We start from the raw sequence: 19,103 nt of genomic DNA on the forward strand, positions 1-19,103 counted from the left end.
ATTATCGTGTAGTGCACAAGCGCTCATACTGACGCATGTTAAAACATGAGCGCGCCGTCATCAGCCGTTTAGTTGCTACAGCAGCGTGAAGTTAGTAACACTTCATGCCCCAACCCTTGTATATAAGGTGAGTAATGTAAAAAAATTATAAATATATTAGTACCCATAATAATTAATTAAATAAGTTTTCTGATCTAAGTTGTCTAAATTGAAAAAGAAAACCAACTATTCTTCAGCACTTATTGAATATTGCAAAGTCCCAATTTGAGTGAGGTCTAAAAAATTTCCATTAAAAAAAAAATTCAGTCACTCTGCGCCTGATGTGGTTATTTTACCCCATCATGATTCCACTAAATTTATTACAATCGCATTGCAGAGTCCCTTAATTGGAACACAACCCGGTGTTTTAAACTTTTCAGTGCTTTCACAAAACTTTACAATCAGAAGGGTCGTAGCTATACTCATAAATTCAGAGTAAGTTTGATGACATACAAAAGGGGTAAGAATAAGTTTATTAAAAAGAAAAAATGGCACTTGGATATGTAGGAATAAGCATTGGTACTTAACTGAATTATTTATAAAGATGTGCTGACAGAATTTTTCTTCGTCAACGAGGTGTATTTTTATGTATATTTTCAAAATAATAATGGATTATTTATACAGCGCCATTATTGTGCATTATTAGATTATTTTTTTAAAGAAATTTTTATATGGGTGTTTTTATTTTTTTTCAAAAATACTTCAATTTCATACTACTTATTTCATTATTAGAAATAGATATCAAATTATGGTACAGTGGGTTCGAACCAAGAAACTCTGACACAAGAGTCCGCGACACTAACCACAGGACCACAACCCCGATCTTAATACCCGTATTCAGAAATCCCGTTTATATTTGACCTTCTATCCAAAAATACATATAAAAGAGCTGATCCTCTTCCCGTATCCTACCCTCATCCAGTTACAACTATAATTTTTCTACTAAATACCTACAGTTACATTGTATCCCATGTGCTAAAAATCAATGTAAACGCAGCTCAGTAACGTAAAGTTTAACGTTAATTTTAACGACAACAAGCAGAAAATTGGAATTACTCTGTATTTCTTACATTTCTTTCTCTATGTTTTCGTTAGTTCAAGGATCGTCAGTTTGACAGAGGTTTAGTTATTAGTGTGAATAATTTCGCTCGAAGACGACAATGTTAAGCATTTTTATAATTAAAAATAAGATTAATTTATCCTGGTAAATATTCCGTTTAGTTAAAAATGGTATTTTTTAGAAATGACTCACAAGGAGATTTTACATAATGTATACCTTCTATGAATATAGTACATCCTATCCGCGTAACATAATTTTTAGTTTTGAAAAAACAGTAAAATCGAGTTTACATATTAATACGATCTACATTGTAGATCGTATTAATCAGTAATCTCGATTTTACTGTGGATTCTACAGAACATTATAAATATAAAAATAATGATTAATGACAAAATAATAAAATGGACGTAAAGCAATTTTAATATCAATCATGTAAAAAAAGATGTTTACTTACATTTCTGCACATCTCTTTACTGGGTAACTGGAGTTTAAGATACAGAAAGTATTATTTTGTACACTTTATATATTGAAATAATTTAGTGAACAAATGAGTTTTTAATTTTGCCCGTTGAATTGGTATTCACCATCGCGGTATGTACGCCATTAATCTTTGGTGTAAAAATGTTTACTGTTTGATAAAACAGGTGCCGTTTTCGTAAATTATCTAGAATGTAAACATGTTGCGAATTATGGTGAAACAACGCTCCAATAAGGGAGCACAGCGCGCGGCGGCTCGGCGTTTCTCAAAATGGACTGTTATTCATATTGAACGGTTTCCGAAATTTATAGGTTACTCTGAATTGCCATGATTAAGCCATAAATTATAAATAAGTGGTATATAAGTCGATAATTCAGTATAATATTAAATGAGAAATATTACATCTTCAATGAAATCTTTAGTCCTTCAAATCTTGTGATTTAACAATAATTAATAAAAAAGATTATTAAAAAAAATGTTATTTTAACCACATCACTGTTTAATGATATCGAGTTATGAATCTTCTTTAGAAATAAGTATTTTCTTTTTTTAATCCAATGACCCGCGTTACATATATTTTACTTAATATTTTCTCCAAAATATAAGATCTTCTGTCATGTACAATGTTCTCTGCAGGATTTGCAGCAGACAAAATTAATTTTCTCTTAAATATTCATGTTTTCCCGGACTGTCATGGGAATAATTGACTACTGATTGCCAATCGCAATTTATAGTTATTCACGCGATGAAAAACATTTAATTTTAATTGATTGATATTTTATTCAATGGAAACTCAATATTTTATGAACAATAAACAAGAATTTATTGATTTGGCGTTTAATTTGTAGAACTCCATTTTAATTTATGCATTAATTTTAAATCAAACACAGATTTTTTTAAGTCTAAGTTGTATTTTATTATCAAAAACACATAAAAAATTCTATTGTGACAATTGTTTCGCCTAGTTATGGCACTTTCAAACGAATGTTGTTTAAAAATGCCATAACCAGGCGAAACAATTGTCACGATATTTATTTTAATGTGTTTTTGTTAATAAAATACCACTTAGTAGACTCAAAATTCTGTGTTTGATTTTAAATTAATACATTTAAAAAAAATTATTATATGAAATAAACAAGAAATTGATGAGTAGATACTCATATTCTTTTTCAATATAAATTGGAAGTTATCAAGTAAGAAGGTATACTAAATAAATGAATTGATTTGCTTAAAAAAACTGACAATAATTACAATTCTGCATCCTTTTCAACCACAGAAATGAATTAAAAGTTATCGTGTTGGGTAGGCAGCGCCTAGCGGCAGTGTCCCCATTTTGGGCAGTCCGAAATATCTCCTCGACGTGCCGTACTCTTGTCCATTCGTATATAATGTAAATTAATATAAATATACTACATTTTGAGTGTGTCCAAATACTTGTTCACAAAATCTGGATTATCTCCAATTGCAGGAGTTATTTTCATATTATTTTTTGACATCTCATTAAAGATGAAGAATATGGAAGTCTGGGCATTTACGGGGCTTACGACCGTCATAGGCTGGTTTAAGTGATCACTTTACACACGTGTAACATTCACCAATTCTACCCATTATTGACAACCACACTACTCAAATTCTTGGAAGTTCTATATATATGAACCAATTTAGAAACCTTGTTCATGAATCACTAGAACTTCACTAGAGACATCTATTGGTGAGATGTAAAGAAGCTTTTTATTTATTATTTTCATATTATTTTTTGTCAAAAAATAATATGAAAATAACTCCTGTAATTGGAGATAATCCAGATTTTGTGAACAAGTATTTGGACACACTCAAAATGTTGTAAATAAATTATCTGGTCAAATTATAAGCTTAATAATAAAAATGAAAATGGTATTTTCTGGCGTTTCTCATGTGTGTGATTATAATCCAGGATTCGGATTTCACATACTAATATAAGAGTTTCTGCTTAATAAAAAGCTTCTTTACATCTCACCAATAGATGTCTCTAGTGAAGTTCTAGTGATTCATGAACAAGGTTTCTAAATTGGTTCATATATATAGAACTTCCAAGAATTTGAGTAGTGTGGTTGTCAATAATGGGTAGAATTGGTGAATGTTACACGTGTGTAAAGTGATCACTTAAACCAGCCTATGACGGTCGTAAGCCCCGTAAATGCCCAGACTTCCATATTCTTCATCTTTGATGAGATGTCAAAAAATAATATAAATATACTTATTATTTTTTCATCCCTTGAAAGTAAGTGCCAATGCGTTGTGGCCGAGTGAATGTAGGTCCGGTACTATAGGAGGGTACCTAATTAATGAACATTAATATAAAAGTAGGGTAGGTATTATATCCGGGGATAGCTACAATGTACATGTACAGCTAAAGGTACTTAGTGCCTAGTAAGTATGTATGATAACGAATAATTAATATTCTGTTGATTGCATGTGGCAATACCGGTGGAACAAATGCTATATAATATATTAATATCGATTACGGTTGGTTCACAACGAGTCTGTGTGAGCGTGTAGAGAAAATTCACATATACATGCATACATTTGGAGAATGATGGAAAGAATTAGCTGGAATATGAAAAATGACAAACGAAGACGATTGTAGAAGGGTTAATGTAAAAATAACGCTCAATATCAGTAGCACAATATGTTGGAAAATAGAAGGGAAAAAATAAAGAGATCTCCTCACAATAAACGACCTTATTTAAAAATCATAAGTGAAAGAAAAGTTTTTTTTTACTGTGCACGGGTTACTAAAGTACGTCTAAAGAGGTCCCCGATGGTAAAAATGGAAACCTGAACAAGACCAAACAATTTTTTTAAAAATTCAATTTGTTTGAGATAAAATATTCATTCAAACCCTTATCTGCACCCCAATGGTGCATAGGGCACCGCATCATGTAAACGCAGTATTATCTTGATCGTTAACACACGAAGGAAAGGTGATCAGCCATCCGCTTCAGGTATTAGTCCAGGGTAATATTTAATAAATATTAGAGTGAAAAAATCACTTATATTTATTAGACCCTCCTCTGGAAATTGAACCCGGGACCTCCAGAACGGTAGCCGAGCGCGCTGACCATTACACTACGGAAAAGGCAAAGGCGGATATAAAATATAACGCGTTTATACTATTATTTGTACCTACATAGGTAAGTGTGTTCATTTTAACTTTTCGCTTCCCTAAGTCAAGTATTACGAAATTGGAGTTTATGTTCTTGCAATCGAGGATATTAATCTGAAACTTTTCGCTTGTGCATGTTTATAGAACACTAGCCCCGTTCAACCACTAACTCAACGTGCTTGCACGAAAATCTGATAGTGAAGTGGTTCCAAGTATGTACGCACATATTTGTAATATAAAGCTGATGATTTATTGCATCTTAAGTTATCTCAGATTTTTCAAAAGATAATATGTATTTTCCTTATTACAGAAAGGAAATAAAAAGTCATGTACTTTTTAATAGCAGTAAATACAAAAAAAATCCGTAGGTACATACTAACTCAACAGTCATGGAATTGCGTTAATTCAGTTAATATTTGTAAAAAAAATACTAACTCAACAGTCATGGAATTGCGGTGTATCTAGGCAGTATTTTCGTTATTTGGGCTATATGATTATCGTAAATGAGATTATCAAAATTATTTGCATGAAATAAAATTGAATGGGTGTTTTAATAAATAATGGTTAGAAATGTGGTATTTAATATTAGTAGATATTCATATTTTATGATTTTTGACAGTTAATTTTAATCCGTATTCTGTCAACCTGTTAAAAGTTTGACAGTTCTATAAAGAGGCGTATAAGCGGAACTTGACCCGATGTATCCTGCAGTAATTTATTTAAAATATTTTTCCCTAATATAATACAAGCGTATGGAACCCATGAAATTAATAAAAAGCCGACAAAAAACGAAACCAAATTCGTCTAGTTTACCAAGATTTTTAACGACAGTAAGTAGAAATATATAAAACTATAATTTCCTCACTTTTTCTTCTCTAATTTTTTTTCATTTAAAAAGCGTCTGATTGATAGTTTTCTGTCGGTATCAGTCAAAATAATTTATTTTTACGTGTAGCAATATTTGAATGTAACAATTTTATTAAAAATATCATAATTTATCCATTTTTTAGACACTTCCTTTAAATGTCAAACACAAGTTATAAAAAAAAATAGAAAATGAAGAAAACAAAGATAGATTGAAGAATCGTGATATTACAGGGTTGCAGTTTTTTAAACTATTTAAAATATTTTTATTTTAATCGTTAAAAAATTTCTTAAATATTTATATGTATTTGTGTGTGTATTTAATTTCCTACAAAATCATTGTTATTCTTAATTTCAAAAACATGTGTAATATTGACGTAAATGTGAAGAATTTGTAAAAAAATATATACAAGCTCTTATTATAAAATATCTTCACTGTTTGAAAGATTACATACTCGTACTAGTTAAATTTAATTCCTAGCAGGTCATTCACACTCAACCATCCATTTTATAGGCAGCAAATAGCAACGAATATATTTATAGTCCTTAATCGATTATTATTAATGTCACTAAGGAATAGTACATTTTGTACGAATACCTGTTGATTTTTTAACGGTTCAAACTAAAAAAGTTTCTTCGTTCATCGATTTTAAGGGAAGTATTTTTCTACAACAATGAAATGTTTTATCAATAACTTAAAAGATGTCAAGAACATACCACAAAGGTACCTTACATATAGTATATACTGATACCAGTACATTTTTTGTTATATAAAACTTTCTTCGAGACACCATCATCACACCAGCATCATCCAAGTTACACAAGCCGGTACAAGTACGGTTATGGAACCCCGAGTGGTAAAGCTGTTGCTACTATTCTCCTTTTCCTCCTTCCTTTCCTTTCCCATATAGTAGTAATTTCTTTCTCCCCGAACTCATTTGATTGCGTTATTTAAGAACTTCGATTACAGGTTTGATGGCCTTGCCTTCATTCGACGATTGAGTTAAGAAGTCAATACGTATAGTAATTTTTTAAAAGGAATTATCTGCAAATCTACTTTTTTAGAGGGTTTTTTACAGCAATAGACAAGTACTATAGTATATTAGTACAAGTATAGTAAGAATAAGGAATGCTTCTTTTTCTTCTTCTTCTTTTTGTAGATCCTAGGGATCTGTTTGTGCCTCCGCATGTCGCTCTTGGGATGTCGACTCCCAGCTATCTTTCCATCTTTTCGGAGGTCTGCCTGGGGGTCTGCGTCCTTCAGGGTTGCCTTGGAGGGCGATACGTGGAATCTTCTGACATTCTGTTTATATGTTCATTCCAGTATCGCCTTCGTTGTCGTTCCCACCTCACAATAAGGAAGGCAAATGTGAAAAACACTTAGACAAAGTGACAATCAGCCTTTCTTGAGTTTACTTTTGCAATTGGTGAGAATCAAACCCACGACACCAGTTTCGCTACTACGCCATGGGGTCCGTCAAATATTATTGGAAATAAAAAAAATTCGTATGGGACAGATAGATGTTTTACGTATTTTATGTTATTTTATGTAATTCGCATTCAAAAATAGAAAAATAAATTATTGTATTTCAAACAACAACAAAAATATCGATCACATTGAGAGTAAGGTTTCTCAAATTATTAAAAATAAATGATGTTATTTTAAAAATCTACAAACATAATATTTTGTTTCTAGAGAGAAGGGCGAGACATAGGACCGGATATGATTTCTTTCGGAAGTTAAAACATAAAGTAAAAATGTGAAAGCTCTTTGAGCTTTCCATTCATTATATTTTTTTCATAAAAATATCACATGATGTATATTACATTTATTATATATTTATTATATATTTTTCTCAAAATTTCTTGATGAAGAATCTACTAGAAGAAAATACATATGGTATATTCCAATCCTTTATCGTTAAATTCAATCTGATACGGTATTACGTCCATTTTAAGTGAAGTGTCAAATTGTTTAATACAAATAAATACATGGATAACAAATAAAACTAACTATTATAAAAATCCAATTTTCAATCAAAGAACATCAAACCTCATAAAAAAGTTTTTCCGATATTCATGTAAGTGCGTATATGCCGATCTAGGACGATAATGAAAGACGGTAGTGCATTTGCACGACCAAATCTATTAAAACCTAAAATCTGGTCATGTTTTATTATATTATATATATATATATATATATATATATATATATATATATATATATATATATATATATATAATATATATATATATATATATATATATATATATATATATATATATATATATATATATATATATATATATATATATGTGTGTGTGTGTGTGTGTGTGTATTTACGTGTGTGGGACAATTCATTAATTTTTATTATTATTTGTTTAGAATACAAAATGTACTTAATTGTATAATAAAACTTATTAGAGAAAGGAAATCACTACTAATTCAGTTATTAATTATTTGACTTTATGGAAATTTTAGAAATACATTTATTAAAATTGCATGGACATATAATTTTTTTGAGATTTTTTATGTAGAAAATTGAAACAGTTTAATTATTTTTTTATACGTTAAATACTAAAATTATTATTGTTGTTATTAATTATTGATTTTGATCAATCAAACGCACATCCTACGAAGATTTTTAAAATTTAAAATAGTTCCATACAAACTCTCTTTAAAGTCACAAATAAAGATTCATAGATCGTTTTAATGATAATATAAAAATGTAGTATAACTAAGTAGGTAATTTTTCACTTTATTATACTCGTAAAAAGGTACTCACGTGTTCAAAAAATATCTTTGTTCTGTTGTTCAGAGCGTCCTTTTTAAAAATTCAAATCTCGGCACGTTCTCCCACTCTCGCGAAGCTCATCACTAGCCTAAGCTCCTCGGGAAGGTACCTTTCCAGTAACGGACAGAAACATACTGGAGATCTGGCCTGGGGCGGGGGTACGCCGGAAAACTCGGGAGCTTTCGTTCACGCCACATTACCGGATGCAAAACAAGCGATTCTATAAAAGGGTCATTTCCTCATAACCCTCCCGTAATGGGAATAATAAATTGAAATTATTCCTTTTTTCGCCACGAGTTTTCCGTACATTTTACGGCCGTCTAGAGTAAACTAGTTCTGCGGTTTTCTGCCCACACCTTTGCGACAAATTTTGCGTTACAGTTTGTGTCACCACCGAGTCGAAAGTCCTCGCTCGTTTTATAAGGTTGATAGGATAAAAGTTTAATTGGTAGATGTTAGTTTACTAGGATTAAAATTTTGCTTGTTTCTGGGTTAGTGCGGACTCGCGGAGATGACAGGCTAGTCGCCCCTAGTTCGAGTAGTCATGGGAACTCGGTAAACAACACAGCTAGGTACTCGCATGGCCGGTAACGGTAACGAACCCCCGAGGGTTGACCAATGTTTACTGCGGCGCACCTCCGCTAATACCACCCCGAAGCCACTCACTTTTACAACACACGGTCAAGGGAGAGCCTCGTGGCCTGCAGAACGTCGCTTGATTTGTATCATGGGATAAATTTCTAAATAAATCAACATCATTGTTTGCCTGCGGTGAAATACGAAACGTTTGCCCGTTCTGATAATGTAAATAATAAATATGCCTGCAGGGTTAGATATACATTTGTGTACGTGTTTGTATGCGTGACATAATACGTTCGTAAAAACATTTTTTATTCGGTAAAAATATCAATTTAATTTGTAATGAGTGGCAATTTTATCGAAAAAATTGTATTTTTATTTTATATTCTTCATAATTGTTTCTTCTGATATCTTTTGAAGCATCACAACATAGTATTTTTTATACAAATGTACATACATAGGTACAAATATAGATTATATATAATTTCTTGTGAATCGTGTATTATGTTTCATTGGTTTACTTTACTAAAACATATAAATGTTATTTTTAATGTTATTAAAATTATAAATAAAGATGATTTCGAAATATTTTTTAAATGAAAGGTTTTAAAATAATAGTGCGTCAATGAATTTTTATTTACGGTTATCGATGTTTATTATTTAATTTTATAAATTTCAAAATTAAAAAAAAAAAAACTTCAAAATCCTCGTTTCAATGTCCTTAAATGTATTTGACAGTAGGTACTAGTTACTGGTAATTAATTTATGTCATACATCAAATATTTCTACAGCAACAACCAATTCATCGTTCGTTGGTACCTGATTTGGAAAAGGTGAAATGTAAGTATAAATATATAATTAACAATTATGTATTATTTTAATGGTTAAGTAGGTATCAATATAAAAAGTAATTTAGGTACCTACTTAACCCTTAAAATAACACATACTGATGTGAAATAAAGATTTATAGCGGTTTATATTATTATTATATATTTTTTATGGCGACTTGGTTCCATACTATGTTACTGGGATGCACGTATAGGAATATCTGGTCACATCTTGGTTTAAATTTACTATTGTAATATACTTTTAATGTTGGCTATAAATAGCCAGAGTGGAATAAAGAGAATATTAAAGTCTATATTATTTCAACTTGCTTGCTCCGTTGGTTTACTATACAAATACTGAGAATTAAAATTAAAAGTTTCTGCATAATTATGTTATAACTATTCCATTTTATTTCTAACTTGTCCGCCTCCGTGGGTAATGTTTAGCACGCTCGTGTTCGATTCCCAGGGGAGGGGGTCAAATAAATATAAATGGTATTTTCACTCTAATATTTATTCAATATTACCCTGGACTGGCGCCTGAAGCGGAGGGCTCATCACCTTTCCCCTATGTGTTAACGATCAAGATAACACTGCGTTTATATGATGTAGTGCCCTATGCACTATCGGGGTGTGGATACGGGTTTGAAGTGAAGATTCCATTTTATTTTAAGTTAGTAGTAATACTAAGTCGGAGAACCTTTTTTTTGAGACTAATGAATCATACTAAAATTTATTGAATTGAAAACATGATTTTTAGTGAAAAGATTTTTATACTCTCTTAAATATTTATTTTACTTTGAAGCTATTTTAAAAATATTGTAAGTATCTTCTAAACATGGATAAAATTTTATAAATTGAAGTTTTGATTTTCATCGTTATTTTTCAAATTATGAATATGAAATATATTATGTATGGATACATATATATATATATATATATATATATATATATATATATATATATATATATATATATATATATATATATACATAGAATATATATATATATATATATATATATATATATATATATATATATATATATATATATATATATATATATATATATATATATGTAAATATTTATATAATCTTATATTAAGTTTACAAATTTTAATATTTCACTTTATCGAGGAATCGTTTTTTGTTACTAAGTGAAAATATTTTATATGAGTTGAAATTGAGTAGAAAAAATATCTACCACAGTTTGATGCCTATTTTTAATAATGAGCCGTTTAGCCGCAAAAATTGGTGTATATAATAAAAACAAAAAATGTATTTAAAAAAAGGTTGCTGTTTAAACAAAATTTTTAGTTAAAATGTTCCTATCGAGAAAAACGTGTAACATTTTAGAAACACTTTATGGAGTTTTTCCATCAAGTTTGTTTGTAAAAAAAACGTAGACGCATTGCAAAAACAAAGCCGTATTTATTTTTACTGGATTTATTTTTAAAAAATAGTTTTCAATTGAAATAAAACTCATGCTTTTAAAACGGCACGTAGAAAAAATATCTGTTTATTTTTATTTTTAAATGGCAGTCTCTCAAATTTATCTCTATAAAGTAAAGAAGATCAAAGGGTGTGCAGCAGACCGCATAATGTTTATACTCGCATCGGTGAAGCCTTCCCTGTTGTGTAAATACTTAAAAGATACAATACAAAATAATACAACATGTTGTACAATACACGAGGGGTCACACACACGTTCAGACATAAATCTCAATCGAACAGTCTTCAAATAGGGTGAGGAAAAAGATGAGAAAAAGGTTTCCAGACGGGAAAAACTAAATTGATGAAACAACATACAATCGGTATTTGAAACACTGGCTTTCGTTTCTTTCCAAAACAATTTTCTTTAAATTTTAAAAAGGTTACATTCAAGTTTTAATATATATCGTCCACCTTCATAGTGTAATGTTAAGAACATTTGGCTACCATGCTGTAGGTCCCAAGTTCGATTCTTAGGGGTATCAAAATATACATATGTGTTTTTTCACTCTAATATTACTCGTATTACCCTGGACTGTTACCCGAAGCGTAGGGCTGATCAGGTTGCCTTCACGATCTAATTAACATAACATCAATTTGATCCAGTGCCCTTTGCACCATTGTGTGCGGATAAGGGTCAGTAAAATATAAAGTGAGACAACAGCTATTAGCCAAAAAAATATGTGTCGCATTTGGAAACTTTTTTTTGTCCAAACGGAATATATAATTTATGCGTAAGCAGGAAAGTAGCAGCCCGTTCTGCAAAATAGTTATTCTGGAACATTCGAAGGATACAAATCAGCAAAAAGATTCTACATCAGATAACGAAACCTTTTTGTTGGTATGAATTTCGAGCGATACATTTGCTTCATGTTCTTAATATTAATTTTATTTGGACCATGTTCCTCATGTACTACGTATATTAAATCATTTAGTATTTTTTTTAGAAAAGGCGATACATAATGTTATGAGTTGTTTACGATCAACAACAGCTGTGATTTTTAAATGAATATGTGTTCTTAAAAGAAGTTCATAATAAATATTAAAGGTTATAGGAGTGTATTTTTTTCGGTTTGTGTTTTTTTTTATTCCTATTGACTGGATCCAATTAGTCAAATTTTGCTTGTCGAAACTTTTCATTGTCTGAGTCTAGAGTCCATTATTTGGGCTACTAAAATATAAACACATTCAGTCTATTTAAATTTTCATTTGAATAATCATAAATATATTTTTATTCAGCACCGCGTTTTTATTAATCAATCAATTTCAACATAGATGAAGAATCTATTGGGATGGAAATACAAAAGTTTGGGTATTTACAGAACTTACGACCTGATTAAGTGACACATTATTTAACATTCTCTATACTGCACTTCATTTACATTTTTAATACATACTTCAGGGTTGCCATCTATGATTGAAAGTTGAATGTTGAATAATTACAGCTGAAACCTATTATTTATGTTTACAAGATACTTTTTTTCAAAATTATTAACCGCTTGAAAATATCGTTAACAATTTAATTCTTTATTTTTGACTAATAATTCAACCAACATTATTAAGTATGTATGTATGAATTTTTGTTCCAAATGATAAATTTGTGAACAAAAAATTTAATTATGATCTGGTAGTGTATTTTGTGGACACGCTTCCGAGTTCTTTATGTAGGTTGGCATTTCTGAGCACCCGTATGTATATTATGTCAAAAGGTTTGAATGAGAGTAACATTTAAATCCCATTGTATGGATTTTAAAAGCACTTTGAGGTTTGCTTTAAACATTCAAAGGCAAATTAAATGCAAAACGCGATACATAAATTTTTAGAAAGCGTAATTAAAAGACTTTATGTAATCGCTTCGTTAGATAATAGGAAAATCAAACGACCGAATCGCCTTAGGTGAGATAAAAAAGTCTAATTAAGAAACGGATAAATGTTTCTAATAAAATTAAAAGCTCGCGAAGGATTGCGCAATGGTTACAAATTTGTTTTTAAGGATGTTTTTTTTATTGTATTCCTTTTAAGATATTTTTTCACAAAATGAACAAAAGTAGGTACTACAAAAAGATATGTAATATCGTTTATCGATCAGACCCAAACGAATCTAATTGGAATTGTTGCTGTGAATAATCATTTAAGAGAATCATTTTGTTTTGATGACTAATGATGATTATAGGAAACTTGTGAGAAGTATTCATAGTATTATATTTATAATTAAAATGTAAGTTTGTTTTAAAATCACTATAAATATTTACTTATAACAAAATTATAATGTCTTTATAGTGATTTCAACACAAAGTTACATTTTAATCATAAAATGGAAAATCACAAAGTTAGTGCTTCAAATATAAATTACATTATATTTATCTTCTAATAACGTGCTTTATTTTTCTTATAGGTGAGCATGTATTGTTAGTATCCGCATAGATTTTTTGATTGAGATGAATATCGAATTTAACATACTCTACTAATAAAAGGATTCTTACATTCAATAAAAGTACGTAGGTACATATATCAATACACCCAGCAATTTATGTTGTCTACTGTTGAATTGAAGCATTTAAGGGTATCTGTAAATAATTATTGACAGAGTGTGTTTTAGCTTTTGTAACAACCATGAACGTTAAAAACAGGAAGGGAGAAACCATTCACGAGTGTCCCTCGGGTGTTGCTGAAAATGAGGAGGTTGTTTAAAATGTAACGCAAAAACTCTTAAGAATTTGTATGAAGCATTATTTTATGCGGGTGCTACTTATCTGATATACTTACGTTGATAATGATACGTAAATATTGTTATGCCAACAAAAATAGACATCAAAATTTCACAATTTAAAAGCTTGATAAAGTCATAAAGAGAATTTTATTTGATATAAAAGGTGAGTGTAAAAAATGACAGTAAATTTAAATGTAGGGATTTTTTATCCGACACCATTTGAAATTCTAAGCAACAAACTTTCATTTGATCTTTTAAAAAAAACAGCGATGCTTCTATTTTATAGGCAAGTCTGCAGATGGGAAGTAATAAAATGAATGTGAAGTATGAAATATACATGACATGGCCAAGACCAAAAAAAATTATTGTCTAATAAGTAATTGTAATAAGTATAATATCTCGGATAATATAAACTGTGTGAATTTCTTTTTAAGTCTATGCAACTATAATTTATTAGAAATCCACGTCTGATTGCTCGAAAAAATTATTCATATTAATAATATATAATAAAAAATAAATAATTTATTAATATTAATAGTATGAATAAAACTTTCTGGATTATAGTTCAAATTGTACGATTATATAGTTTTTTGCAACCTGAATAAACTCCAGAATACCTAAACGTAAGTTTCTTTTTCATATTAAGACAAAGACGTGAATCAAACTTCGAGTCGGCGTTGTTACGTGCCATATAAACTGAAATAACAGACACAATGGCAGACTCAAATGAACAAAATCCGATATTACGTCATGTTTGGAGCTTGGTCGACTTCTTAGTAACAAACAACTCACGGAAAATAAACACGAGCGTGTCTACGTACTACGTATGTGGTCGGGAAATATACATCCAAACGTATACCGTTACGGCTGATGGGAAATGCTCAAGTGCCTCCTGGCACGCACAGGGCACCACGAGAACCGGGTCACGAGGCGCGGGCACGAGACCGACTAGTGACGCGACTCCCATCAACCATCATTCGGTTACATTATCATTTCACCCGACCCGAAACGGTGTCGGGTAAAATGATAATGTAATCGATGATGGTCCATCAAAGCACAGCTTATTGCACTTAACACGCCGTAGCAAATCAGTGCTTAAAAGGTGTTTTGAAAAAATATCTACAACTACTACTACCATCAAGCCATTTCCCCACAGGGATAGGCAGAGACCCATGTAAATTACGTTCTTACTTTAACTTATTGTAACGAGAAATACTATATTTATTTTTTAAAAAAACTTTTAAACTGTAAAAAAACATCTGTTGTTTTCAAGACTAGTATGTAATGAAATAAAACTCATTAGGAGTTTAATTTATTTTTGATAATCAACATGTCATTCCACAAAGTAAATGCCGAATCAATAAATAATACATTTTACTTTTATGCAAGATCATAAGTTTAAATGTTTATATATATATATATATATATATATATATATATATATATATATATATAATATATATATATATATATATATATATATATATATATATATATATATATATAAATATATATATATATATATATATATATATATATATATATATATATATATATATATATATATATATATATATATATATATATAATATATATATATATATATATATATATATATATATATATATACATATATATATATATATATATATATATATATATATATATATATATATATATATATATATATATATATATATACATACATATACTCGTAAATGCTCTCCTGGTTGGCACTAGAAGTCTAGAATGTTGGTCCTGCAATCGAAAGACATTTTTCAGGAATGTTTTCCGCAACACATTCGGCATCACGTGCGCATTACGTGGCCCAGCAATGTTTGGTTTTAATGTTATTGCCTTGTGGCTGCTGCATATGTGATTTTACAAAAATATTTAAGAAGATATGAAAGTGAATATGGCTTTCCCTAGATAAATGTGGTTTTATAACTCCTATGAACTAACAATAAATATACTGTAACTCAATGGATATCGGTATTATATTTTTAGTATTTCATACAGTATTTATTCAGAATTTAAATTCCCGTTAAAACATGCCTGATGTCTGTATTATGCTTCAATTCTGTTTAAATTGGCCCAAGATAGTACATATGTATATAATTTATAAAATACTATTTTATTAGAATTTAGAACAGCGTAGTTGTGTAACATACAGTTTTCGGACTCGCATTTCCTGTGTTGAAATAATATATTTTTTAAACTTCTCTTCCGATATTTTTCCATTGTCGTTTAAAAAATTACATTACCTCTTGAAAACTATAATACAAATTAGTATAACACCCTATAAAAAAGTAAAGAATCCATGCATTTCAAAATAATATAGAGTATTTATTACTTTTATAAAATAATACAATAGGAAAATTTCGTTGCGAAAGAAAATTATTTTTGTGTATTGAGCGTAGACGTACATAAACCTGCATAATACACGTGTAGGTTCGTTTTTGTTCAGTCTGCTTCGCAGTCCGCTATTCATTTTGCATAAACCTACATTAATACCCCATAGAATCAATGGTGTTAGGTCTAGACCAGCGAATCAATTATACACGCATCTAAAAATACCATTCTGTAGACACCGAAAACAAACTGTTATTGAAATAATTCATATTCCATATCCGTGAAATCAATATTACGACATGTTATTATTAATGATATTTTACAATTTTTATATATATATATATATATATATATATATTATATATATATATATATATATATATATATATATATATATATATATATATATATATATATATATATATATATATATATATATATACATATATATATATATATATATATTATATATATATATATAATATATATATATAAATATATATATATATATATATATATATATATATATATATATATATATATATATATATATATATATATATATATATATATATATATATATATATATATATATATATATATATATATATATATATATATATAAATATATATATATGTTTATATATTCAGTACGCATTCTTTTGCTTATATAAAAAAATCTAATATTCATTCCGAATATAATTTTTAATAGCATTTGAGTGAATAGGTATAACAAAATACATAAGTTTGTTTATATACCATATGTTTTATAGCTATATTATAACTATACATAGACAAGTAGCTGTTATATTAGGGATAAAATATTCTATTTGCTTTTATTTAAAAACTTGAAGATATTTAATATCCAATAATGAAGAATATGGCAGTCTCCAAATTTAAAAATTGATAACGTTGCAGTTGTAGTACTCGATGCACCGTTGCGCGTTGGGAGCAACTCGTCTGTCCAAACTCATAACACAGTGTCATTTTTTTGTAGTAGGTACGTTTTTTTGCATTTTCGGACCGAGTAGATTCCACTTGTAAAAAAACGTACTACAAAAAATGTCCCTTACTGTGTTTTAAGTTTGGACAGCCGAACTGATCTTAATTATAAATATTTCCACTTCATAACGGTAATTTTTGTTACCCGATTTTTTTTTGGACCTTATTTGGTTTTCTTAATTGATCGGTAATAAAGATTCTAGATCAATCTATTCATAATGATTGTAATGGGAATGCAATCAAACGGTGAATAGTTAGCTTCTTCGAGACGTTTTACCTGGCTTTTTCAATAGCCAGGTAGAAGTTTCTAAGTGGGTACTATGTAGTTATGCTATGTGTATTCTGTGACTGTATTCATTCTGCCAGTTTCAAATCGACCGCGCCTGCGCGCAGCTGTCTGCGCAAGCTCGAAATTATTATGTCAAAACAAAAGAATTTCAAGCATTTTGAAAGTGTGAAAACTTGTTAGATAGTTGTTTATAACACGAAAAACTATGGAAAGTCATAAAAAGGAACTAGTTTTACAAAATCAGTAACGCTTTATTCAATATATCGTTCAGTTCACACAAAAATGCCCAGTTATTAGAAATTTAAATGTTGTTTTTATTTACGCTACAAGTAACTTGTGTATTTTTGAAAAATCATAAAGAAAAATCCGTGAAAATGGGAACTTGATTTTTAAGTTTTCTTCCGTCAGGTAAGATATCTTTACTTTTTATAAGTATTTTACTATTTTATTATTATTAAGTTAGTAATTTTTTATTGTATTTAAACCGAATTGTTTAAAAATGTGGCATGTACAAAAATAAATGTATATTGGTTGATTTATTGATAATTTTATGTCTCTTGACTGCTAATAAGTTATTATGTTCATAGTTTGAAACCTGTAAATTTGCAAACTCGAATAATAAGTATGATATAATATTTGCGATGCCGAAATCTACCTGTTATCAATAGTTGAAAGCCTTCTTTGAAACTTTAAAAGTATCAACGCGAATGATCGTCCATTATTTCTACTGTGAATTATTTGAAACACAGTTCAAGTTTTGCTCTACTTTGCGAACAATGGAAGAGCAAAGATCTAGGTTATGGATCAGAGACCTGTCAGAATTTATGGCATTTGTATTTTGTTTTACCTGGTTGGCCGCTAACTGTATTGGAAAAGGCTAGATGTCGTCATTGTATTCCAAATATTCCGCTCACAAACGGTGAGAAAATTCCGATCTTTATTTTAATAATTTTTTCAATGGTGTTCCTAGTTCACACATTATTTAATTTAAATTGTTAGAAATTATATGTATTTTGCATATTGCGAAATTTTTGTGGATATGTACATGTTTACTAATTTAAAAAAAAAAAAACTTTATAGAACAAACGTTGCAGTATTGTAATTGAAAAATGATTGAAATTAAAAATAATGTTATAATTTCAAATTGCCCATTTCTCGAAAATTCTCTCGCCTGGCAAAGATTTTCATCCGACCCTACAAAAATTCCCAATATCTGCTTTTCTTATTACTTTATAAATTTTATAATTAGCTGTAAATATAAAATACATATTTAAAAAAAATTAATCCGGCCCTTTTCTCAAAAAAATTCTTACTACTGGTTTAAGGCATGGACCATTTGTAATATTTATATACATCAGTAGACAGACGGTAGTCAGTCCTGGAATCAATTTTACTATTAATAGGTGGTGGAACTACCAAGTGAATGGGAGCTGTTTAAATAATAATTTGTATTATACCATGCACAAATATTCT

At 29.3% G+C, this 19,103-nt stretch overlaps 2 protein-coding genes across 4 annotated transcripts in view; one reads left to right on the top strand and one right to left on the bottom strand.

Annotated features, from left to right (window-relative positions):
- The window catches only part of eys (eyes shut), a 55,496-nt gene extending 46,979 nt beyond the window's left edge, over positions 1 to 8,517 (bottom strand). Inside the window, exon 1 of the mRNA XM_088261405.1 lies at positions 8,373 to 8,517. The gene's annotated coding sequence lies outside the window, so the exon portion shown is untranslated. The remainder of the gene's footprint in view (positions 1 to 8,372) is intronic.
- Positions 1 to 19,103, top strand: part of LOC148313520 (MKRN2 opposite strand protein) — a 31,262-nt gene that overhangs the window by 6,907 nt on the left and 5,252 nt on the right. For 2 of the 3 annotated variants that reach the window (XM_088261434.1, XM_088261442.1), the window contains exon 1: positions 17,727 to 18,038. The exons of the other annotated variant lie outside the window; for it this stretch is intronic. The gene's annotated coding sequence lies outside the window, so the exon portion shown is untranslated. Of the gene's footprint in view, positions 1 to 17,726; positions 18,039 to 19,103 lie in introns of those variants that run through there. 3 annotated transcript variants of the gene reach the window in all.

This window comes from Brachycentrus maculatus, unplaced genomic scaffold (assembly GCF_059751285.1).
Source record: "Brachycentrus maculatus isolate JH-2025_06_01 unplaced genomic scaffold, ASM5975128v1 h1tg000010l, whole genome shotgun sequence".
NCBI lineage: Eukaryota > Metazoa > Arthropoda > Insecta > Trichoptera > Brachycentridae > Brachycentrus > Brachycentrus maculatus.